Source organism: Alexandromys fortis, unplaced genomic scaffold, assembly GCF_014885135.2.
Source record: "Alexandromys fortis isolate MF-2015 unplaced genomic scaffold, M_Fortis_MF-2015_v1.1 scaffold_60, whole genome shotgun sequence".
NCBI lineage: Eukaryota > Metazoa > Chordata > Mammalia > Rodentia > Cricetidae > Alexandromys > Alexandromys fortis.
The window spans coordinates 3,103,690-3,129,971 of record NW_026067946.1 but is presented as its reverse complement, the minus strand read 5'-3'; the positions used below and the strand labels follow the sequence as shown (position 1 = coordinate 3,129,971).

The 26,282-nt window shown below is 44.1% G+C and overlaps 1 protein-coding gene across 5 annotated transcripts in view; it reads left to right on the top strand.

Moving 5' to 3' along the window:
- Positions 1–6,946: 6,946 nt before the first annotated feature.
- Positions 6,947–26,282, top strand: part of Sncaip (synuclein alpha interacting protein) — a 140,966-nt gene continuing 121,630 nt past the window's right edge. For 2 of the 5 annotated variants that reach the window (XM_050149315.1, XM_050149313.1), the window contains exon 1: positions 6,947–8,310. The gene's annotated coding sequence lies outside the window, so the exon portion shown is untranslated. Of the gene's footprint in view, positions 8,311–8,339; positions 8,494–8,614; positions 8,826–22,110; positions 22,249–26,282 lie in introns of those variants that run through there. The other 3 variants (XM_050149312.1, XM_050149311.1, XM_050149314.1) reach the window with 3 other exon arrangements.

The window sequence follows — 26,282 nt, the reverse complement described above, 5'->3', positions numbered from 1 at the left end:
TTCCCACTTTTCTTCCCCCACTCAGGCAAATAGAAATCCCCTGTCAGGGTCAGATGGCCCTGGAGAAAGTTTGTTTTTACACACATGGCCTGTGTTCGGCAGGGGCTCATCATCCCAAAAGAAAAAGACCTAACTGTTGCCTCTGAAGATACATCTACCCCATTTCCCTTCACTCACCCCACCTCGCGCTCTGTCATCTCTCTCCCTCTTTCTTCCTCTGCTTTATCTTCTCTTCCCTTCTGCTGCTCATTGAAATAGTCCTTACCTGAGGTCTGCACTGATGAAAACCTCTACCCCGGGCCTGCATCGTGAACAACATTTATCTCTCCTATTGGTCCAAGATGTAAAGTCGTGTAACCCTGCAGGAAAATTACTCATTTGGAAACTGATAGAAAATAGTATTAATGCCATGGTGTATCAAGCATCTGTTTGGTATTATTTAATAATAATTATGTTATTATACACATGCCATATTTGATCAGGTATAGTGCAAGTGGATAGCATAATCCAAATATTATGATGTAGGACAGTTAATAGTCTCACCAATATTAAAAATCCTAAATAATAAAGCTGTATAATTTGATGAACTTTTAAAATTCATGCTATATTGTTGTAGAATGTTAGCATTACTTGTAAAATTTGCTTAGAACTGACTATTTTATAGTAAAATGCTATCAGTTCACATCAGTGATTAAAACAGAAAAACAATCAGTTGACTCAGAGGGGGACAGGATCTTGTCAGTGGCAAGAATCAGACACAGAGAAATATTTTTATTCAGGTTTTTGCAATAAGAAGGTCGCCAAACCTGAACATCGGTGTTTCTGTGTGATTTGAATGCTACACACAGAAAAGATAAGTTATGGGTGGGATTTACATTGGGGATAATTCTGCAACCAGAGGGAGCTTAGGGTGGTTTACCTGAAGGGGGAAAGTTCATTTCTGTCTTGAAAGTTACAGAGAGTGGAATCTTTTTCATCTCAGCTAATCAATCATGGGACAAGAACAGAAAGCAGGAAAGTCTATGTATGAACTTATCAGACCATTCTGGCAAAAAAAAAAAAAGTCTGTGTTTATCTCTTTTTTTGCATTTTTCTTTTTTTACAGATAAATAAAGTAGTAGTCAATGAGGAAAGAATGGGCTTGGGGTTCCAGCTAAGTCATGTGAGCGACGGTGGTCCCCAAAGGTGGGGGAAATTGGGATTTCCCGGCCACTGATATTTCTAAAACATGGTCCCAGTAGGTTTTACCATTGTTAGTGTCAGCCTTGAGAGGCATCAGCGAATAAATGTGTCCAGGGGAACCTTTCAACTAGAGCTAAACATGAGCTATCCTGAGAGTCTTTTATCTTTTCAAAGGCCTAAGTAACCTGTTGAAGACAACCAATGCTAATGGTTCCCTTGAAAAAAGAGAGACTTCAGCTGGCCCCATGTAGCTCAAAAATACTACAAATTAACTTCAATCTCTTGTGAATATTCTCTTTGCCTCAAGCTGTCTTTAATCCATCCAATTCAATTTTGCTTGGCTTAATTGCCTCCATTTAAAAATACTACACTCCCCCTCAAAAAATCACCTTATATGATTGGACAAAACAGAGTAATATGACTAACTGTAGTCCTCAAATAAGCGGAGAGAATCAGATTAACAGTCTATAAAACTCTCTATCAAACTTCTTATTGCTTATTCTCTACAATAATGCAGCCAAGCTGCCAGATTTGGGGTTCATCTTTCCTTCCTCAGTGAGGTGGTTACTCCTCATAGCCAACTTGCCATGATCTAACTCACCTTGGAGACAAGCCTCCAGGCAACCCCTGTGAGGGATCATGTTGGGTAGGGTAACTGAGATATGAGGACACTCACTAAAACCAAGTGACACCATTTCCTGGGCTTAAGTTCCCAAAGTTATAAAAAGGAGAAAACTTCTTCAGAAAGCTTCCCTGTCTGCTTCCTGATAAGGGATGTGGTGTGAGCAGCTGCTTCAGGAACCTGCCATCTTGACTTCCTTTGGAATTGTGGGCCACGACACATCCTCCTTCCTCATGCTCATTTTCTCAGGGTATTTAATCACAGCCACAGGGAAGGAAGTGAAGAAAATTGCTACTGGGACCACTGCTATCATAAACCTGACCATGTGGGTTTTCCTTAAGCATTTTGGAACTGGTTCATAGGATGAATGTGGACAAGTTTGAAGCTTTGGGCTAGAAAAAGCCCTTGAATACTGCAGAGACTAGTGGGCCCTTCTGATGGGAACTTGGAAGACGAGGGATGTACAGACGAGGGAGGCCTGTCTCATGAGATCTCAGAGGTGAAGAACTGGGAGATGCGGACATCAGATGAAGTCCTCAGTGAAAGTGGGTAGTTGACTACAACTGTGTCAAAGACCCTGATTCTTCAGACAGATGGAAATGCCAAAGCCTTCCCCGAGTGAGACTCAAAGGGATGTAAAGTCCTCCTCTGGCCCAAGTATTAAAAGCAATTGACCATCGTATGTAGGAACAATGGACCATAGCTTCCTCCTCCCAGATCTTTACAGACTGAGATTGGTCCCCACAGAGACATTTCACTTAGACTAACTGGTCCCTTCTCCATGTGCTATACATAATATGCATGCTGAGTTTCCAAGTTATATAGTTGGTTCCCTCCACCAAAGTAATCACAGCTTACCCCATCCTACCCCAGCTTTTCTGTATGTGTCTCGGTCCTTTCTTCAGCTTCAGATCTCTTCTTCACCCAAGAGTTGCCCAGTGTGTTTCCCAGGACCAGTCTATGTAGGAGAGAGGAGGTAGGAGGGCCAACTTTGGGATATCTTAGCCAAGAATCTGGTTTCGTTCTGCCATATCCTGATTAGCACAAGTGGAGTTAAATTTAAACGTAATGGATTTCATTTGTCTAGCAGAGGAAGTTGCTGAGAAAGCATCTGAAACTGTTAAAGACATCAGGACCACTGAAGAGAAACGTTCTGTGCTGAGCTTGAGCAATAGGAAGACTTTCCTGAAAACAAAATTCAACCAAGTACAGGCTCCACCTGATGAAGATCCAAATTCATTTGAGAGAAGAAAGCTTAAATGGTAGGGGGTCCCCTGCTTTGAAAAGACCCAGGAAAGTATTTCCCTGGGATCAGCACAGCTGTGGTCCAGGGAGGTATTGACTACATGATGCTGGTTTTGCAGGCACAAAAGATTCAAGATTCAGGGTAATGGAGGCTTGCTCTAGAATTATAGAGAGCAATCAAAGCCAGACAGTGCACAACAGTGTTGAAACACCTTTCAAAGATGCCCTGAGATCCTGTTGTGTAAAACTGAAAGTGAAGTCTGAATTACAATGGGGCCTAGGATAGTAGAGATTCCTGGACCCCTGAGGTCCAGGATAGCTGCAAACAGGGAATGAAACTTGCTTAAGAAGGAGGTTATATGTGCTACAGGTTGCAGAGACTGAGAGGCAGGGCTGCCTGAGCTATCAGACAATTTCCTCCTGAGTCCCAAATGCCAGACATGGAACAGTGAGATTCGGTATTTTTTTTCTGCTGGATTTTTTTTTTTTTGGTCTTGCTTTGGTCCTGTCATTTCTATGCTCCAGTCCTTCTCCTGCAGAAGACTGACATTTATTCTTTGTATATTGAAAGTATGTAGCTTGTTTTCTATTTTATATGAGCCCACAGTTAAGAGATTCATCTTGGGTCTCAGTTGAGACGTGGGCCTTAAGCCCTTAAACGCTGTCGGAACTGTCAGGCTAGGGGGACATTTGAAACTGGATTGAATACATTCTTGCCCTAGGAGAATGTTCATGCGACTGGGGATATGGAGTGAAAAGTGATGGTTTAAGGTGATGGAGTTCATTGTCAAGTTGTCAAGGCATGGCTTTGTGATGGGCAGTATCAACTGTCAGCTTGATAGGACTGGGAATTATCAATAACCTGATGCTGAAGAAATGACCGAGATGCATAGAGAGAAGCTGGGGTAGGATAGGGTAGGCGGTGACTACTCTGGTGGAGTGAACCTACTGCACAGCCTGGAAACTCAGCATGCATATTATGTATAGCACAAGGAGGAGGGGACAGACAGTGTAAGGGGCTATTTAATCTGCAGGCATTCCTGTGGGGGATTTTGTTGGTTAGATTACTTAGGCAGGAAGACCCAGCTACAAGTGGACAGAACCATTTGCTTGGCTTGGGTCTTGGCCTGTACACAGTGATGGGCAATGGGAAGATAGGCAAGGGCTAGCGTTTGCTGTGAAAGCCAAAGGACCTGATTTCTAATCACCCCCAGCACTCATATAAAACGTCAGACATTTGTGTCTGTAGACCAGTGATTTTGGAGAACAGAGACAGATCTGGGAGCTTTCTGGACACCAGCCTAGACCAAACAGTAAACTTCAATTTCAGTGAAAAAGGTCTTGTCTCATAAAATACTGGTAAGGGAAGTAGAGGAAAGCATCCAGGGTACTCCTGTGGCCTTTATATAGGAATGACTATACATGCACAGTAAGAGGAGTGGGGTGGGGAGAGCTAACTGAGCGCATTCATTATCCTTTCTGTTTCCTGATTGTGGATGCTATGACCTGCTGTCTCCTTCCCTCTTCCTTGAATTCCCTGCCTTGATGGTTGTACCCTTGAATTGTGAGCCATTACAAACCCTTTCTCCACTTGTAGCAGGATATTTTATCACAGCCACAGGACAAGACACTAAGACACCCAGTTAGAGCTTTATTCCAGGTGCTAGGATGAAGCAAACCGACAAAAGGTGAAGGTAAGAAAGGGCAAATTGGTGGTAGTGGGGGGGGGGACCAACTTGAAAAGGAATGAAGAGAGAATCAGCCTTAGAGATAAGCAAGGTGAAGGGTGTCAAATCCCTTTCAGGCTTTGTTTGGGCATACAAAGAAATGGGGGGATATAAAAGAATGAATAAGGGAAAAGAAGATATAAAGAAAAAATGAGCATGTTCTACACCTTGGCATAAAACTACATAATGCCATTTCTGTCTGTAATTTTTCCTTTCCCTGACGGGGGGGGGGGGGGGGGGGGGGGGGGGAATACTCAAGAATTGTGTCTCTGATCATTTGAGAAAGTCACATTTCCCCCTACTTTTGCTTCCACAGCTACTTCAGAAATTGACGTTAACTCTAGAATATATTTTTGAAATTCTTCCTCACGGCTCGACAGCATGGGCAGAGTGGTGGAGGAACTGCAGGACTGGGCTCCTGTATCCTCTTGGCATCTGGTGGAGCCACACGGCTGGTGGTGTTCAGTGAGTTGTGAGCAGAGATGTTTGAGATTGGCCACTTAATTTCTAGTGGGAGATGCTAGAGATAGCCTCCCACGCTTTGAGTAACCAAAGTCACTTGTGAAACAGAAACACAGCCGATCTGAAATTGCAGTATAATGAGAACAAGAAATACATTCTTTAAACTAATCTGTGGGAGTTCAGGGTGGTGATAAGTGTGGTTGTTCATTACCACAGCACAACCTAACCTATCTTGACTGATAGGCACACACATTTGCATAAGATGTTATCATCAGATTCCTGATGTAAATAATTTAGGATCAAACATGCTGAGAGCCAAACAAATGAGGCAAACTTGGCTCCAGAATAAAAAAAAAAAAGTAGCCCAATGCAACCAAATTATAGTTCCCAAGCAGAAATCAGAGACGACCTCAAATAGGCCTCTCTTCAATGAGCCAGACTCACTCACTCACTCAAAAAAAAAGCCTTAACTGCAAAGCTGAATGTTTTATTAATAAAATCTGCACTTAAAAATAGAAAACACTTTTCTGTTTGATCACTAGCTGGATTGTGGTAGTTTTAGCCAATCCTCATAGACCCATAAAGATAGATTATGGAAATTGGGCAAAAGGAAAGAGGAGGCAGATGTTTAATTGTAATAATTGAACGTGCGGTTCCATGGCAGCTCTCTGGCAGATGATCTACAGCGAGATACACTTCTTCACTAATTATTTTCAGTAGCTAACTCCGGGTATAAAAATGTGCTCAGTGCTGAGGATCCAAATGTGAGTATGAGGAGCTTGCTGTCATTGTGGCGGGAAGTGACAACCGAATGGCAGGGCTAAGAAACACATGAGAAGCAAAAATACATGAGCACGAAGTGGAGCACACCCAGTGCCACGGCAGGCCCAGGTAGAGGGCAAGTTAAGAGGGGTAAATGGTCTGTGGACTGTGGTTTAATGAGGCACTCGCGGTTCGACACACAGCAGACGGTCCTTAGGACACTGACTGACTGTCAGAGACTGGATGTTACTAACGAGCAGTTAGAAAAACTTAGCATCAGCTGGTTAGTTTTGAGGGGGAAGAAGTCAACACTATGCCGAGGAAGCCAGCATTCCTGCCATCCAATCTAAAATCTAGCAGCTGTTTGAACTGAACTACTTCATTACTGCCACACTTTGGTGGATCAATTTGTGGTTTGGATTTGGCAAGGGTTTGTATAGGAGAAGCAAACCAACAAACAGTCCAAACAAAAGCAAACACACAGTCTATGTGGGAAAGTGTATACAAGCCTAGATTTAAATCACAGCGTAAAAATAATCACATGGAAACAATGGTGAGTATGTAATCAAAAACATGTTGGGAGCAGAAAAAAAAAAAGTAACAAAAGAACTTTGAAAAAAAAAAGTAGGGTAAATAGCCGAAGACACATCACAAAGGTTTCTGCCTTTCACTGTGGCATGCTGGCTGCTGTGGCCAGGAAAACCTCTTTTCCCCAGGCAATCCACTTTCTGTAATACAACAAAATCCAGCCTCTCCTTATTGACTCATGTAAACATCTGGCTCAATGCTAGAATTATAGGATGTTTGGGGCAAATGGAAGAGACATCTACTTATAAGTCTAATAATTGATTTTAATAAATTCAAATCTGATTTTTTTTCAAGAAAGGGATTCAGCGAATTCAGGAGGGCAGGAATCAGCAAGCATTTGTACCCTGTATACCACCAAGTCAGAAAAAAACCACTAACCCCACCCATATCTGCTGGAGAGAGAGAGATGTGTTCTTCTCAGACTTCACACCAGGGAAAAAAAAGACGTTTTATTTTAAACAGATGTGAGAAAATTAAACCCAATATTTTTAAAGTATTTTTAGTGGCATATGATATCATCTGATTTCATATTTTCTACCCAGGGAAAACATGCATTTTTAAAACTGTGAAGCCACGCTCCATGCGTGTACTTATACGTGATAAGTTACAGATAAACACATGGCAGAACTCCGTGACATGTTGGGTGAAAACCTAGGGAAGAAATGTGGTCTTTGAGTAGGAAATGGAATGAAAGGACAGGAGCTGTCTTCGGCTACCACTCGAGGCTGTCATTTCTGGAGGTGGCCTTCATTTGTGGTAGCATTTCCCGGCAGGATTCCAGCTGGGTGCAGGACAAGGATTGCTCTTGTGATCCCCAAAAAAAGAGTCGCCTTATGGATCCCAGCAGTCACTCAATTACTCAGGGTACCAGCGTTTAACCAGCCAGGCCCTTCCTTCTTTCTAGTAGTCTATTCCAGTGACAGATACCCTGGCACATATTCCGTTCCTAGCACCCAGGTGCTGCTGGGTTTCCCTGGATCTCAGAGTCACTCCCATCCTCTAGAACTGGCTGATAGGGGCCCAAGATGACCCTAAATTGACCAGCCGCTTACTCCCTCACACGTTCCTCAGGACAAACTCAAGCATGCAGCTTATATCCTGGAACAAGAGCGTAGTCATCAATGGCTTTGCTCAGACAGTCTCCAAATCTTGTCCCCCGCCTGAAACAGAGATCTGTCCAAAACCGTTTAAAGGTTTCCAAGGAGCAACAGAGAGCCAATGTTGTTATCAAGGCTCCCACTCTCCCTGGATTTTGTTTAGGAAATAGGAAAGAGGCAGGCACCCACCGCTGCCAGCACCTCTGATGCCTCATCTAGCGGAGTCCCTGCTGCCCCCACCTTAAGGGATGTTAAGAGTAAAGTTACTGTTATCACAGCGTCCTGGGTACATTGGAACACCGCTGGATTAACTGTCATTTCAGACCAAAATCTCTAGCACCACCCCCTCAGGAGCACAGAACATTCTGGGTAAAACGCCCCCAGCCCTGCCCCTTTACTCCTTGGTTAAGTCCTCCAGGGTGGGCGAGACTTGGAGAGGGGAAGATTGGGGTTGAAGACGCTGTGCCAAGGCACAACACTCTGCCAAAACGCTTGTCAGACACAACAGTTTCCCAGGACCACGGCCACCTTCCTTTTTTCGAGAGTGTCTATTCCCGGTTTTACCCTGGAACCTTGGAATGGTTTGGGGACCAATGAGGTGGCAGCGGTTGATTCATGGATCGCGGTGAGGGGAGATTTCATTTCCAAGGAAGAAAGAGAGGGGGGAAGCGGGGGCTGGAGGGGGGGGGGGACAGCGAAGCCAGAGGGGAGGCGGGGGAGAAAGTGGAAAGAGGGGGCCAAAAGTAGGAGGGGACGAGAGGAGAGAGGCTGCGAAGAAGAGCCAAGGCAGCGGAGGTGAACGCGCGAGGTAAGCAGAGGCAGCAGGTTCGCCGGCTGGGGACACCCGGGAAGGCGGCTGCTGGAGAGGGGCGTGGGCCGGGCCGGGACACAGAGGGACAGTCACTGTCAGGCGGGCGGGCGGCCCCGCGTAGTGGTCGCGTCCCTGGGCTCGGCGCCCCGCCGCCCCGGGTGTCCCCGCCCGCGCGCGCCCGTTGGGGGGCCCGGGGAGCGGCGCCGGCCGCCCGGCCGCATTGTGACGTAGCGGGGCCGCGGCAGCGCCTCCGCCGCCCGCCGGGTCTCCTGCGCCCGCCGCTCTCGCCGTCTGTCCGTCCATCCTTCCCGCCGTCCTTCCGTGCTCCGGTGAGTCCAGGTCCCCCGCGGGCGCTGCGGGGAGGAGAGGGACGCGGGCAGCGGCGGATGAGCCTGTGCAACTTTGCACCCAGGCGATACCCTGAGGGTTCCACGGTCCCGGGGCCCCCTTTGTGCCTCGGGTCCTTTCTGCCCCGGGCCGCGCAGTGCAGCTGCTGAAAGTCACTGGGGTAGATTCGCTGGGGTCACCCAGACGCCTTCACCCCGGGGGACCCAAGTCGCTCCCGCCTCGCAGTCCTTGGCTCCCGTGCAGGGGATTGTTCTTTTCATTGGCCCTTGCGCCGGCGTTATGCTTGCGGCTACCTCCGATGGTCCCGGAGGCGGGGATGGGCTGTGCCAAGGCTCCTAGGAGCTCTCAAGGAGGAGCGAAGGCATAGTGATCGCCACACTAGTAACTAGAACAATAACAAACGTGAAGGGGATTCCGGGTTGTGTCGCTGCCCGAGGGGAGACCCCGGCCCATCAGCCCCCGGCACCCAGGCTGCCCCGTCCAGCCTCGGCTCCTCCTCCCGGCGCTGTCCGGAGTCCCGGGCTTGTCCATGTCCTAGGGAAGGTTTCTTTCCCGACCCTCTCCGTGGCGGTGACTTTCGTCTGCAGGTGGTAAGTGGGGATGAAGCCAGTGTTGGCTATTGTCAAATGCCACGTTTTGTTTATTTCATTTTTACGAAAAGAAAAGGGGGAATATTCCGAGCCAGTTCTGGCAGCCATACAGTTTCCACAGGAAATACTAGCATTCTTTGAGGAACACGCTACTGCTTGCAGCAAAGAAAGTCTTCAGGAGACAAAAAGGCAACTGCATTGTTGCTCATTTCCAATGGGCCGCTAGGAGGGTGGAAACGTGTTGTTTTTTCCTGTGGGAACATTGCTTTCCTTGGGAAAGTTAATTAAGGAAGCATTGCTATCCCTGCCCTGTTTTTTCACTTGCTGGAGGTGGGGCCCCACTCCTCTGGGTTGTTACTGACAAGTGTCCATCAAAGAGCCCCTAAGAAGAAAGAACCGCCACTGCAGGATAGTCTCGCCACACACAAACATGCTGTGGAGCCCTGCCAGGGTACAGTTTGCAAAATTAAATAAGGGCTATCTGGGGAGGTTTACGAGGATTACAGTTGTGCAGATGTCAGTTCTCCAAGGTGTCAGCTCTAAACACATTATGGTCAGGCATCCTTTTGGTGCTGAATCTGCAAACAGGCAGAAAACCTATTTCTCATTATGAAGCAGACATCTCAGTCGGGAATAGATTCAAACCTGTATCTCATTTGTACATATTGAAAAATTTAAAAGTCAAGAGAGCGAGATGTGGGAAGGCAGTATGCTAATGCGTACACACCTGGGAGGCAATGTCTATTGGCTGATTCTGATGTGCCGTGATATTAAATTACTTTCTGCATAGCCAAGTGCCCGGAGACACCTGTAAACTGTCCTTACGACTAATAGAAGAATGTGTGACATTTGGGGGAATGATCACAGAAGTCTCTTTCTAAGGGAGTGTTCGCTGAGGATCAACCGTAATCAAATGCACATGCACTCTTAGGTCTAGAATCAGGAGAGATGATGATCGTGCTTTTCTGAAGGGTCATAGAACACCATTAATGGCAGTAATTGATTAAAAACGGAGGCTTGCATGAGAGCTTTTATCCGTTCGAACGTAAGCATTATTGTCCCAAAGCGTTTCATGAAGAGCTTTTACAAGGTTTGAATGATCCGAAACGGTACTGCATTTGTTAATGTGATGCGCCCTGCTTGTCCACATCTGAAAGGAAGTGGCTGAAGCGAGTGGATTTTTCTGTGCCGTGTCACAGCTCTGCTGAGTCCAGACAGCTGTGCAGTGCAGGTGTACAGTGGAAACAGAGAGTGGAAGCCAAAAAAATCCGCGAGCACTGTTGTTTTGGGAGGACTTGGAGGGACTTCACTGCGCCCGGGAGGAGGGAAACCCACAAAAACATCTAAAACCTACAAATGCTCTTTGATATTATCAGAGAAAGCCTGGAGCCATGTGTCTTGCCAGATTTAAGTTGTTTCTTACGAGAAGAAGAAATCTCCCAAGTAGCAGGTGCATCATTAGGAACAACACAAGGGACTTTCTCTTTTAAATGCAAAATCTTAATTGAAGAGCCACATGAGGATCAGTGACACTCTTAGAGTAAAAGCCTAGAGTCTGGCAATCTTTCAGGTTACAGATGCGAATCCCATAGGAGAAATATGTGTCTTCAGAGACAGATAATGTACGGGGAAAATCAAACAACTGTTTCTGTGCAATGTGAACCTGCATACACTTGTTTACTTTTGCTTTTTGATATGTAAATTTACTTGCAAAGTAAAAAATTCCTGAAATGAATACCTAATTTTGTTTCTTAGATATATACTATGCATTCTTTTCCAATACAATAATAGACTTTATATTTTATGGTTGGAAACTTAATTCTTTTATTAAGCCTTCGAAAGTAATGATCATAGGTGGACATAGTGACATTTAACTTGTAATTCCAACACTTGAGAGGTAGGGGGCAGGAGGATAACTACAAGGTCAAAGGTCACCTGCGATACATAGTGATTTCTATGCTAGCTAGAGCTTCAAAATCAGAACTCGATTCAAGAAAAATAATCAGAACCATAAATAAAATTAATAACCAAAAAGAAAGATTGTTCATTGATGCCTGGGCCCTGCAAAGGTTCTAGTTGACTCTTAAACAGTTATTGTATATTCATTTTGGGTATGTGTAGAATATAAAATTATAAACGGGTCAGAGAGATGGTTCAGGGGTTAAGGGCACTGAGTGCTATTCTCAGCACCCTTTCCAGGTGGCTCACAATTTAACTCCAACTCCCAAGTATTCAGCGCCCCCTACTGGCCTCCGCCAGCATTTGCATACACATGGCACCCATTCACAGAGACATATGCACATAACGAAAACAAAAAAATAAATCACACACACATGTGCGTGAGTTTTTCTCATAAGAAAATTAAAAGCAAGAGAATAGGATACCTAAAATTTTAAATAATGATGCAGAACATGAAAGAAGACATGTTAGAATTGAGAGCTCAGGAACTAAATAATAACTGTGAAGGACTATGAGGAAATTAAACATATCAGTTACCCATCGACTCCATAATTTAGTCGCTAAAACACCTACTAATGTTCATGGTTCTGTTGGTCAGCAGTTTGGCCTAGGTTCTGCTAATCCAATTAGGGCTCCTGAAGATGATACTATTAGTCAGCTGGGAGGATGACCTTTGATCTTGGATCGTCTTGACTACTTGTCAACCAAAATGCATGGGTGAACTGGGACATGAACCTCCCTTTTTTTACACAGTACCCAAACCATCTTCAGGGAGCGGTGAAGGGAGTAGTTGAGCAGCCACCAGTGCAGAAACAGGTGCTGAGTATCTGCTCATGTTGTGGTTGCTACTCTCCCACTGGCCTATCAAGTTCAAAGTTCACCCCAGATTTGAGGGGTTTAGAAAGACAACACCTGAGCTGGGAAAGGATTTTTTAAAAAAACATAGCTTTTTGAAGAGTAAATCTGAGACATGTGAGTATACTTGCTTCTAGAAGGAACATTCTGCTGAGGACTAACTCATGAAACAGAAACATAGAGCTTGCGTAGTTATGGCGCACTCAGCGTGGAAGTTGAGAATTGCCCCCTGCTTCATTATCTCAGAAGAATGGCTCCATGGTGGTAAAGAACGTACGTCTATCCTTCTAGGATGGCAGACTGGGGGTGGGAGCGTTGGTGGCAGAATCAGCAGGATATGGCTGCAAAGAGGTGAAGGGTGTTTATGGAATATAAGAAGCAAGGGATCTATCGAGGAGGCTCCAGATTTAGGGTCAGGTGACTGATAATATGGCTGGCGGGAGCACAGGGTCAAAATCACCCTGAGATTTAGAAAAGCTTAGAAGACTGAAAGGAGGATTGTGCTCTTATGAGAAATGGAGAAATCCATAAGTGATTCATTTGTGGGTGAAAGAAAAAAAAATCAGTCCCAGAAAGGTTTATGAAAGGAGGCAGCATGAAGGCAAACGTACTTTATTAAGCTAGAGTCTGTTATGCGTGTTAGCTGTTACTTAGGTTTGTATTTCCCTGGACTACTGTGGATAGACAAACCAACATTCCAGGAGGCCTTAAGAAATTACAAGAAAATCAGGAGGACGGGATTGAGTATGGCCAGAGCAATTCTAGGTGTCTGGAGAAAGGAGCCAACCTCCGTCCTTGAATCTGGCATAGCAGATCCCTTTGGCCTAGCCAGGGGGCTGTGCTTGTTCTTGAACCAGAAGCATTGCTTTTCAGCCTTCCCAAGGTGGCATGCAATAGGGAGTCAGTAAGTGCATCCTCAGGAACATCACCACTAGCAGCAGGGCTAGTCGAGGGTGGCAGAATCATCAAATGCCCACTGCAGAAGAACGCTTGACAATTAATTTGGGCCTGGCCACTATGAAGCAGGCAGAAAGCAGCAAGTGAGACATACTTATAGTGAACTATAGGTGCATTTATAAAAGTTAAACCCACAGAATAGTCAGGTTTTCTCATGGAAGGCAAAGAGAGAAAAGACGGGCTTGCACAACACCTCATCTGGATTCCTTCACAAATGTTAGCGGACATTTTACTAGAAAGGAATGGAATTCGAGACACATCTGTTCTGTCTTTCTCCTGAAGACATATTCAAAACGCTGCTTCATCTGCCTCATCTATAGGTAGCCAGACTGAAATTCAGGTGGCGTCCTCGCTATCAAAGGCAGCTGTTGGGCCAGACAGAACACCTGGCTTTGGGGACTTCACGCACTTAGTCTGAACAGCACATACAGCCGTGCTTTGTGGACGAGCCTTGGATGGACCAGCTTAAACCAAAGTGTACACTTTTATAGTATTTTCTTGTTTTATTGCCCAAGCCTAAGAACCCTGAAGATACTCAATAAATGTTAATTGAATGAGTGAACGTGCCATTATCTGGTGCAGTAACATTTTCTGAAGCAGTCTGCTCTGGCTTTTCATTATTCAGGGTAGAGTTGGCTATAAAATCCCTAAGTGCCTTTTGTGGACTGAAACGTTTTGAGTCACTCCTGTCACAGTGACATAAGGTTTTTTTTTTCCCCTCTTTCTTCTAATCCATCACTCATTAGAAAATAACTTTACCTTTTTTTGAAATAGAAATTGTTAGGGATCATGCTTTTTCGTGAGTAACAGAAACCAAGTGTCAACCTACGCCTACTCAAGTGGGAAGGGACAAATAGGGTAACTCGAGAGCACCAGGTCAGAGCCCCTGTCCTGCACGGTGCTAAGACTGGCTTAAAAAGAAGGAGAGTGGGTGCTGTAGAAGGAGACATAGCAGGCACCTATTCTGTCTGTCTTTTCTGAAAACCGTGCCTGCTCACTGCAACCCTCGGCTCCAAACCTTGGAACTAGGTCTAACTTCGTCTTTTCCCTTTCCCTCTAGTCCTACACAGGAGCCCCCCGCCCCGATTTCGAATCCTTATTTCTCCTTGGAAACTATCCATGCTTCACTTTTACGAGGCTCCGGAAGATGACGCCTCCAGTCTCCGTTCTGGTCCCTTCTCTCCACAGCCACAGGTTTTCTTTCTGGAGCAGTAGATGCCGCCAGGCTGTGTAACTAGAAGCACTCACAACCTTGTCACTGCCCTGGGGAGAAGTCCAGGCTGTGAACCTTGGGTCCTAAGGTCTTGTGGTGTGGGCTTTGCCTTCTGGGGGTGCAAGAGAGGAGAAGGAAGGATGTGTTCGTATTGACTGACCTGCATCCCCTTCTGGCTTTTTCATGAGCTCTTGCCTCAGTGGGATATGCTTGCATCTTTTTTTGCATATTCTTGATGCAATGATAAAGACAGTATTACTGCATCTATTATCTTTTCAGACTCAACCCCATTATTTTTTTCTTGAGAATCTGTTGATGCCTACCCTCCTCATATGTCCCCTGAATCACGCCTCACCTTCCCATATAGCCTTCCGTATGCACGCCAGTCTTCCCCACATATGGCTGAAGAACGAGACCACTCTGCTTTAGCCTAATGGCTGTTCACACCACATGCGTCCTGAATCTTTCAACGCTAGAGAGGTTTTCAGAGGTTATTTTCTCTTAGGGTTTATCTGGTTTCCTTGAACTTGATTCTCACAAGTGTAGCTCAGAATGCTAGGCATGATGTCAGATGCTCTTTGAAGTTGCTGTTCAGATAGTTTATCAAAAGTTCTTTTTTTTTTTCATGATTGGCTTTTAATTAGTCCCTAATGACTACATTAAGATAGAGCCTGAAAATGAAGCAACCCAATGGGAATTGCTGGACTAACATCTATGGCCTGGAGATCAGAAGAATCATTGCTCCTACCACAAAGGAGGACAGCTAGTGGCTGCTTTTGTGAGGTCTGTGGTGGTCTGCACTAGGTGCTTGCTAGATGCCTTCTAGTTACTTGGTTACTTAATTCTCATGGCAGAACCACGAACGAAGTCTTTGGTTTCCGGCGAGGAAACAAAGACTGAGAGAGTTGCAACTGCAAGTTTCCCTGCAAACGTCTTCCTAGTGGTGGCCAGATGGCAGGATAATTTACCTAGGTGGCTGACCAATCAAAACAAGCCTGGACTTGAATCTCCCATTTCATTACACATTGTGTTTTTAGTGCTGTTTTAAGGTTAAATGACTGCCCCTGGAGAATAAGACGTGGTGCCAGAGAGATGACCAGTGGTAATAAGAGCTCTGTGATCTTTCAGGGGACCCTAGTTCAGCTCACAGCACCCATACTGGGTGGCTCACAACTATAAGTCCAGCTCCAGGGTTATTCAGCACCCCCTGCTGGCCTCCACGGGCAACTGCAATTTCACATGTACATACCACCCCTCGCATACACAAATAAAAATAAATCATTTCAAAAATATCCTAGCACATTCACCTCAACCATTGGCAAACTGGTTAATGGAAAAGATACCCAGAAGGAATGATTCCAGCACCCTACCTCAGATCACAATGATTTCTACCTTGAAAAACACGAGTTCCTTTCTAAAGGTTTGTTGTTCCTAGTGTTTAGACTGCTTTGTTTTCTGGAGCAGACAAGAAAGGCTTGGTTCTGATAACCATTCACATGCACACTCTACATTTCCAGAAGGAAACGGACACTGCAAGCCACAGAGCTCAATGCTGCTTAACCTATTTCTTTCATCTAAGGTTCTCTTAAGAGTCATGGAGTCTTGTCTTTGAGAAAAAAGAGATGCGCAAACATACCTGTATCCTACTTCCTGTTGATTTCCCATGACTCCATGGACCCTGTAACCTATTTAGAAAGTTTAAAAACTGACCCAGAAGAAAGGTGATAGTTGGATGTTTACGAAATATCACACGTAACCATTTATTTTGTATTTGTCACTTGCCAGTGTTTTTTGGAAAGTGTTTCATAGTTACCCAGCTCTCTAAGACCTGTGCCACAAACTCTTTTAAGCCATTGTAAATGAGGTAAATGGACAGAACGTAAGATCTCCAGCAAGCATGTGGTAAAATGCAATTAAAGTCAGAACGGCATTGTCCACTACTTCAGGATGCCTCTGTGTGCCCTGCCTCCTACTGTAGAGTCAACGCTGAGCCATGGAAATTGGAGCCTCCCTCAACCTTTCCTGTGGAAAGTCGTTTAAGCGGCTGCTTCTACTGCAGAAGCCTCTTCCAGTGACCCCAGCACAGACTCAGGCAGCACTCTAGGCTCTAAGGTCTCAGCTCATTCTCCTTCAGTTGTCCCTTGCTCACACAGCGGGCATTTAGCATCATTAGGGGTTGCTTTCCTGGTTTGGTCATCTCAATGTGAACTCCCGCTACCAGGTGCAATTCACACATTGAAAATTTTAGCCAAGTAGATCCTCAACAACAAAAATGAGCTCCAGTTCTCCTGGTGGCCCACCTGAAGGATATGAATTGAGGCCTGTTGTAGGTTAACCTTTGTCCTCCAAGCACAGACACATCAGTGCACAGACAGATATGGAGGCTGTTTGTGGTACTTGCATCTGTCCAGGAGGAGCTCAGCTATTTAAATGAGCGTTAGGGTTAATGAATACAGAAGCATAAAGAATTTTCTACTGAAGTTTCTCTGCTCATTGCTGTTTCAGAACTCTAGTCACAAGCCACTGTCTCCTCCAGAGATCTTGTTTACAGAAATGGGGGTGAGGAGGGCAAGCAGAGAGAGAGGAGTTGATCAGTTTCCTCTTTGCAGATGGGAAAGTCAGAGTGGCCAAAAGAATTAACCTCGGATGGGGTGAAGATGGGGTTAACCAGTTGGTCTGGCCCCCAGTAGAGGATTGTTCCCTTTTAAACCACAAGCTGCTCCTAATTTACTGGAGATGTTATTATCTTGGATTTTCTTCTCTGGCTCCCTTTGCTGCAAATGAATGCAGCAGACAGACTTAACTCAGAAGGCAGCAACATGGCCAGTCTCTGTCTCCTCTTCTTACCATGGGTACTTCTCTCTGTTGCTGGCTTGTTCCTGAGACAGCCTTCCAGAACCTCCCTAGAATTTCCCTTTTACAGACAGAAAGGTAAAAATCCCATGAATGCAAAACAAATAGGTGATTTCACGTTCCCTAGTAGACATACTCTAAGGAAAAGTGAACATGTGACGCTGGTTTTAATAACGTCTTCCTTAACCCAGCGCATCTACAGCTGGAACGTTTCCACGTGTTCCAAATCATTAACCAGATACCTCACATTCTTCTTATTTTTTGCACACTAAGCCATTGAAATTTGATGTGCATTTTATACTTAACCCAGACAAGCCGCATTTCCAATGCTCGCCAGCTGTTTGTGGCACCAAAATGGACTGTAGTGGACTGTAGACTTGGACTCCAGATTTACCAAGTTTTCTTCATCTGACTCACTCAGCACTTAGCATAAACCTCAGCTCTTGACTGGACCAGAGATGTCTGTGGCTCTGTATGCTCTGCGAATCGGGTCAGAGAATAAGGAAGGAAGCTTTGCCATCCTTCTTATTCATGTTATAGGATGTAGTGTAGCTATAGCGTTGCTGTAGTATGCCATGGGCACTAGGAAGGTAGGAAATGAATGAAGGACGGTATTTGCAAGCCTAGGGACTGAAGTGTTTGTTATGTGGAGGCTGGCCTGTCCACACTTAGAATACCACATTCACAGCCTCTAGTTCCCACCCCTTACCTCTGTCCAGAGTCACAGAGCCCCATTTTTGGGTCACACTGGAAACCTCCACAGCCAGGAAGCGAGAAGTTGCACAGCTGGGTACTGAGCCTACACATGTACTCCTTATCTTTGATTTCATTCTCTTATGCCAAGAACTCTACTATGTTAAACCGAAATACTCTTTCCAGGGTAGGAAAACAAACAGGAGGACGAACCAAACCCAAAGAGTCATCCTCTAGACAGACCTCTTACTGAGGTTACCAAAAGCCCACTGACATACAGAGCATTAACACACGAGGAAAAGGCAGGCTGCAGCCGAGAGCTGTTAGAGTCATCATGAGCTCTGTTTGCGGGTGATTTCCAGTTGGCTCTCCTCCCCCTGAGAAGATGGGAGATTTACATCCTGAGTGCAATCACCTTTGCATATGCAGTATCTAATGTCTGCAAGTGCTCCTAAATGGTTAAGAGCATGTTTTTGCGTGTCTGCTTTATCCTCAGTGATAAATGTCACTTAAAACAATCCATTCAACCACATCTAAAAGATTGCCACTCTCGTAAACCATACCAATTTGTAAAAAAACAAAATCAGATTTGAAACAGGAGAAGTTATCGGTGGTTCATCTAAGTAGTATAAACCCTTAAAAACAGGAAAAAGAATATAGTTACCACAAGCCCATTTAAAGGGTGGTTGAGGGGCTGGAAAGATGGCTCAGCTGTTAAAAGCACATACTTCGCTTGCAGAGGACACCAATTCAGTTCCCAGTACCCACATCCAGCAGTTCACAACCTCCTGCCATTCCATTTCCAGGGGATCTGACACCCTCTGCTGACTTCTAGAGACACCTACATTGATCTCTCTCTCTCTCTCTCTCTTCTCTCTCTCTCTCTCTCTCTCTCTCTCTCTCTCTCTCTCTCTCTCACACACACACACACACACACACATGCACACACACAGGAGCACACATAAATACACACACACAATTAAAAATAAAATTAATCTTCAGTAATAATAAGGGGAATGCCTTGAAGGCCAGCAGGATGACTTGGTGGATAAAGATGGCGGCTGCCAAGCCTGATGACTTGAGTTTTGTCCCCACTACCCACATGGTTAAAAGAGAAAACTGACTCCTATGAGTTATGCTCTGACCTCTACACAGGTGAGACCTCAGTGCTGTGGTACATGAGGGCTGTGGCACATGTACATACACACACACATGCATGCATGTGTGTGCGTGCGCGCGTCCACACACACACACAAATAAATAAGTGTAAAAGAAAAGTGCGGAAATAAAAAACAGAATTAGGCCTAACCTCAATTTGACCAACATATGCCATCTTCACCTGTAGGAGGTGTTTCTTTGGGCCGTCAGCTCACAAATAACCACGTAGAAGCTTCTTATTAATTATGAAAGCTCGGCCTTAGCTTAGGCTTGTCTCAACTCGCTTTTATAACTTGAATTAGCCATGTATATTAATCTACATTCTGCCCCATGCCATTACCTGTCTTTCATCTTGTACCTACTGTTTCCTCTCAGTCTGACTGGCTACTCTGGCCTTCTTCTTCCCAGAGTCCTCTCTGTTCCTGGAAGTCCCACCTAACCTTTTCCTGCCTACTTATCGGCCATTCAGCTCTTTATTAAGCCAATAAGAAGGGGCCTTGGCAAAGACATATCTTCACAATGTAAACAAACACTCTGCAACATTCACTCTAGAGGGCCCCTTGACCTGCCTGAAATTATGTTCCCAGATCCACACAGGAAAAGTAAACCCTGCTGTTCCATGCTGTGTATCAGGACGATTAATGAATTCAGACAACATTTTGAGCAATTTAAATAAAGAAAACTCTATCTAGGGCAACTGGAGCGTGAAGTAATATGCCAATATTTATTTTTCGCAAAGTAAATCCCGAAAAGCTAAACAAGTCGTCCCATATACCATATGGTAAATAACTAAACATGAGCCAATGTGTAAATTATCTGATGGCCGCGTCAGTAGGACACGGAGAGTTCAAGATGGACACAGCTTCCACCCGCTGGCTCCAATCCGGGGAGTGCTGCTTTCATCCGAGGCCCTTTAAAAGGAATCCATGTCTCTCTACAACTCACTTGCACTTCTTCAAACCCTGTGGCTCTGGGGTGCTGCGCTAGTGTAATTGAAAACCTATAAAAAAGGCTGAGAGCTACTTTTGAATTGGCTCAGTGAACTTGGACTGGATTTGTCAAAGTGGTGAAAGGTTTAAAGGAATTTTCATAAATGAGGTCTCTGAGCTGTGTGTTAACCGTAGAATTCCAATGAACTCCAAAGCCCACGAACTCAGAGAGCAGCGCCTCGGAGAAGAGCAGTCATAGCAATGGAAATAAATGATTCATGCTCATTCCCGGCGTTGTGCTGATGCAAGCACACTTAGCCACTGATAATCATAATTTAGCAGCCCGCTGTGTACTAAAACTACAATTGAGAAGCCTAATCTTTAATTGAATCGAGTACTCAGAGATTAACATGGTGAAAAATCTCGGGTATTGGATGTCGTACAGTGTTTACGAGGGTTGCTAAGAAATAGGGTGGAGATCTTTGCAAGTCCCAGATTGATTTGCTGAGAAGGGGGGGTTCTGCCTCTCCAAGTTGGGAGATTCTTCACTGCTCCTCACTTCTGCGATGTCCCTACGTGTGTTTCATGCTCAGAAGCCCTGGCTTTTCAAAGTTGTCATTTATAATGGCTACGTGTGCCCAAGTACACGCCCTTGGTGGCTATTTGAAAAAAAAAAAAAAGCCTCCCCCAAAAGCCTGCGTGAATAAGCATCATGAAGGTTTAGGGTTTTAGTGAAATAAAGTTTTCTATTTGTTGGACTTACCAAGAAAATAGAAAGTTTCTTGAAATTTAATTCTCTCCAGACTTTGCATTATGGCCTTAGTGGGAAACTGTCAGATTTAAATAATTTTTTTGATCCAGGTTGACAGTTTTCCAAAATCATTAAAACATGAATGTAGAAAACCAGTCCTACCCCCTTTTCCCCTTTTCTCCCCCTTTTGGCAAACCTCACTGTATGATGCATTGTATAATAGGTTTTTTTTTTCTTAATGCAAAGCTGACATTTACACAGCATGAGAAAGAGACCCTATGCCAGCTCGCCTGCCTTGTCTCTGAGAACAAGAGATTGCTATGTGCTATTTCAGGCAGGACCAGGCATAAAAAAAGTGTCCTCCCCCAGCTCAAAATAAGAGGAAAAAAAACCCTGCAGGGACAAATTCCTATTTGATCTATTTGAGGCAAGGCTGCTGTACTCAGGGGCTGGCATTTCAACGCAGGGGGCCGTCCTGAGAGGCAAAGGCAGCAGAACACTTGACTGGCTGTCTCCTGGATCAGAGCTGAGAGGACTTTGGCTCATTATCAGATACCATATTATATCCAATCTCAGAACAAGCTGGATAAAATTAGGGAAGGGGCTGCCACCGGCTGCCAGGGGACAGAATCGTGACCGCCTGTCAGCAAATGTCCTTAGCTGTCTCTAGGACTGTTATTAAACACACTTCTGCCCACCTTTGGGATAATTACTGACTCACTGCAGTGGAAAGCCAGTGTTAATTTTGGTAAGAACTGATTTCGCAGCCTGTAAAAGTATCTAGGCCCGAGTCTGGTGGGTGTTACATGATCAGTGTGTGTTGGCTGGAGAAGTGAAACTTTCAACATGTCTTGAAAAGTGAATGTGTTTATAATCTAAGACCCGAGGCTCACTCCGGTGCAATTTAACCAAAGTTAGGGTCTTTAGTTGACAAAAGAAAATGACTTATATATACACAGAGCATCTGAATAAAGAAAGGCCCTGTGAAATTTGTAAGCAAAAAAAAAAAAAAAAAAAAAGCCATGTAGTGGAAGGTGTCACTGTGTGGTAGGCAGTTAAAAGGGCAGTGAAACCACGAGATCATAAAACTGGCTTTTCTAGGACTTTTGATGCTAGCGAGAATTTGGAGCTTTGACAATGATGTGATAGAAAATTAAGATAATAAAAGCTGGCGTGTGGACTAAAACCTTCTTCAAAGCCTTAACTCTGATGATCTCCATTGTCTCCCCAGACAGAGGACTGTGATCGCCATTGGATCATGATGGCAGGCGGGATGGTAGACGTCATAGGTGCTCTGAGCATGGTGTTGAACAGAGAGCACAGGCTGGATTGTCTGCAGTGTTTATAAGACATGCAATTGGAGATGGTTTATTAAACTTTCCATACTTTGATATGGTTTCTTCCTCTCTCAAGTTCACACGTTTACTAATTGCTCCTCTTATTCAGGTGAGTTTTAGTGGTTGGGTTTAGAGGAAAATGGTGACGTCTGAGCCATTCCTTTTTTCTTCACTCACTGTATGTGCTAAAGCAATTACGGGGTTTTGGGGGATGAACTGACAGGCTCCTTTGGTCTCTTGCTTCTTATTGGGTTTCCACTAATCAGAAAGCCCAGCTGGAGATGTGCAGGCAAGTGCAGAGAGAGACCGAGTTTGTTCCCTGAGCTTCCCATTGTCAGGTCACCTCCCTGTTGGCCACAGCAGGCTGCAGCCATTTCACTAGGGTTCGTCTCTGGGCTATGACATCTGTGCCCCATTCCAGACACTTCACCCTGGCGTGGGCTCCATGAAATCTTAGGAGCTCATGTTCGACACTGCCACTTAGTCTTTATATTAAACTACTCTCAAGTTGTATTTGTATCCATGTTCTCTTTCCTGGTGGGGACCTGATAGACAGAAGCGACTTCCTGTCCCAGAAATTATTGTAATAATAACATGATTTTGGCAGGTTTAATATAATGATTGCTTTGTTAGTGTGCATCCAACAACTCTGTCCTCCATTGTTTAATGGAAATTCCTACACTAGGCAGTTTCATCCTGGTAGGAACACTGTAGAGGGTGCTCACATAAATTGAAATGGAGAGATAGGTAATAAAATCTTGCAAATGTCACATTCATAGCCCGTTACTGAACAAAATCTAGAATGTACGGCTGCATTGTTGACATTCCTGCTTTATCGCCATGGGCCACACACCTGAATGTGAAGTACTAAGATTTAACCCACAGCCTTCTACTGCTGGGCTCTACTACTCGGCTGCACCACCTAACCAGATTTCTACTGGGAAGTGGTGAACTGGATATGCGTTATTCTTATTACTGCATTACTTAAATCTTTCAAAGTTTAAAAGGAAAATAATAATTAATTTGTAAAAGTTTGAAGTGAAAGAAAAGAAAGGAAAATCCCCCAGGGCCAGCATCACACATGTTCCCATGGCAGAACTAAAAAGTGAAGAAAGGGTTTTAGCCTGCTTCTCAGTACAGGATACACGGTCACCACATATCGGGAAGAAAAGGGTATTATTTCAAAGATGTTAGTAAGCTAAAACAAAATCCACATGGGATAATTGGGAATGTTTAAAATAATAAGCCACAGTTGTGGCTACTAACTAGCAATAGGATTGAATCCTGGAGACTTCAGCATCTTCGGCTTGATTACTGGAAGGTGTGGGATTAAAACCTCTTCGTGTTTCTATCCTCTTGGTAGATAAAGTCAGGGTGGGATTTCTCCTCAGCTACTACCGAATAGGAAACTAGCATCAGTGTGCTTGGTACATCTTTGACTTCTGTCTTAAAGGTTTGTTCTTAAGCCCTATAAATCGGTTGCTTTATGATTGCTAGCATTCTTTCACACAAACTCGTGGTCATTGAACTGTTTATCAAGAATAAAAACTAGACAGTTCCCTCAAGAAAATTCGGCCAGTTGGAAAACCAACCACAACCCTCTTTCTTTCCATTTGATAGCCATAAGTTATTAAACTTTTAGACCATATGACTTTATCTATCTGTGTCTTAGGGAAAATGCCCACATAGCCCGCCTCTAACGATGAGGGGGAAAAGGGAATTTCAGAAATGCTTCTTATACAATTAACCAGAGTCAAACTGAAAGTTCCTTTGATGTCACTCCAATAAGTATTTTTATAGCATCCCTCCTGAGGAAGGAGCTCAGCAGGCAAAAACAAATAACCCATTGCCCAATGACTTGATGCGTCCAGGATGGAGTATTATCATTTGGACCACTGGGGTCCTGTTTTTCTTTTTCTTTTCCATTAGTATTTTCTTTCAGATATTTTCCAGATAGAAATCCTTCTTTCTGGGTTTTTGTTTTGTTTTGTTTTCTAAGGAATGTGTTTTTGTATGTTGAAAACTAAGCAAACATTAGCTCTCTCAGCTATGTATTTATTGAATCATGCTCAGTTTTCAGTTCTGGTAATCAAACCAGGGCCCTACAAATGCTAGGCAATTGCTCTGTCAATTTCTACTCCCAGGCCAAATTGCCCAGACGTTATACTGTGATGCTCTACTACAGTGGTTTTCAACCCTCCTAATGCTGAGACCTTTAATACGGTTCTTCATGTTGTGGTGACTCCCAACCACAAAATTATTTCATTGCTACTTCATAACTGTAATTTTTCTACTGTTATGAATCGTAATGTAAATATTTTGGAGATAGGTGTTGTGACCCACAGGTTGAAAATGACTGCTCTAATGTCTCCTTGTCTATCCTTGTTCTCTTGCTACTGCCTTTTACTGTTTCAGTTTCTCCTTTTCATTTTTTGCCTTCAGTGAAATAGTCACATTTTCACTAAAAAGGTAATATATTCCTAGTCATTGCTATAAATAATTATACTGTTTTCAAATCAATTATACTGATGCAAGTACCAGTGGTCTGAGAACGCAGTGAAGTTCTTCGTGGATTATACTGAAAATATTACCTCATAGCTAAGAAATTTCCCTGTTTTCCTAACAGTAGTCAGGGGTTGTTAAAGTGGGGCCACTGGTGTTGTCTGCAGAGGGAGGTTCAGTACTTCATGTACTCATTCTATGAACACATTGGTTTAGTAGCTTTTCTGGTATGGATGTGGTTTTTCCCTCCTAGGAATATTCTGTCCAGTGAAGGAAAATGTCTATCTATTAGTAAGGATGCTGTCGTGTGAAAGAGACAATGAGCCTTACCTACGATATAAACGAAGATGATCAGATTGCCAAAGGCTTCTCAGAAAAAGCATGGTGTTTCATTTAGAGTTTAGGATTGAGTTGAGTGAGCGTTCACTAGACAGGACATTTAAGGGGGGAACATTAGAGTCCGACAGAATCTGGAAATCGTATTTTGATATCATTTCATGCTAAGACATATGGTGTGGGAGTGGTGGGCAGTAAGGTACAAAGATGACTGGAGCCAAATCTTGAGGAGGAAAAGGTTTTAGTGCCACGGTCACTGGACGATATTGACATGTCACCTTGTGTAGACTGGGCTGTTCGTTCTCAACATTCAGCTTGTCATCTCTGCTGGTGATGTTCACACTTTTTATTTAGAGCTCTGAACTAGCTATCCTTTGTGTTTTCATCATCTCATTTCTCGTGTTCTCTTTTTAAAAAGAAAAAAATTGGGGGATAGGTTTCTCACAAAGCTTATGCCCTCAAAAAAAATGAATCTCCTTACTTTCAAACATCTTGGCTTTATCCCAGTTTTCTAGCTAGTGAACGGTCCCAGCTTTCAAGGAAACTGTCACAAGGAGAACTGCCTGTTCTCCACCATCCCCCATCTCCTAGCCTGAAGAGACTCAACAAGTCTTGCATTTTATATTTTTTTAAGTTGCTCTCTTTATTGGTCTCTCTTCTGTTCCCATTTATATTGTCATTATTAAGGTTGCTATCAACTTCTCCTCTGATGACTGTAACAATTTTTTTCTGTCTTTTGTTCAATTGAAATTTCTTTTCAGACAATATATCTTGATCATGATTTTCCCCTCCTCTAACTCCTCCCAGATTCTTTCTACCTCCCCACCCCCCAACTTTATGTCCTTTCTTTCTCTCTCTCACAAATAGGTAAACAAAGACAAGCCAAAGAAGAAAGAAAAAGCACACACAAGAAATCTCTCTCTTACACACACACACACAGCGACCACTAAGTTGGGAGTCTCAATATACAAGCAAAAAAAAAAAACACTAAGTAAAAAAATGCCCTAACAAAGAAATGTGAGAAAAAAAAGTCTAGAGAAACACCATTGGGTTTGCTTTGCGCTGCCTTGGCCATCTACCGCTAGGCATGGGATCTGCCCTAGTTGTGTTGAATACTGCAGCAACTCCTTACTTGTGCTGCTTTCTGATCTATTCCTGCACTGCTCCTAAAAGTGATTTCTTCAAAGATTTTTGGTAGCAAGTGTGTATTAAGTCTTCACCAGTTTTGATTAAAAAACAGCATCCTTAGTATGACCTTGTGATTTTGGTCGCATCCTTGTGATTTTGGTCGCATCCATCCATTCA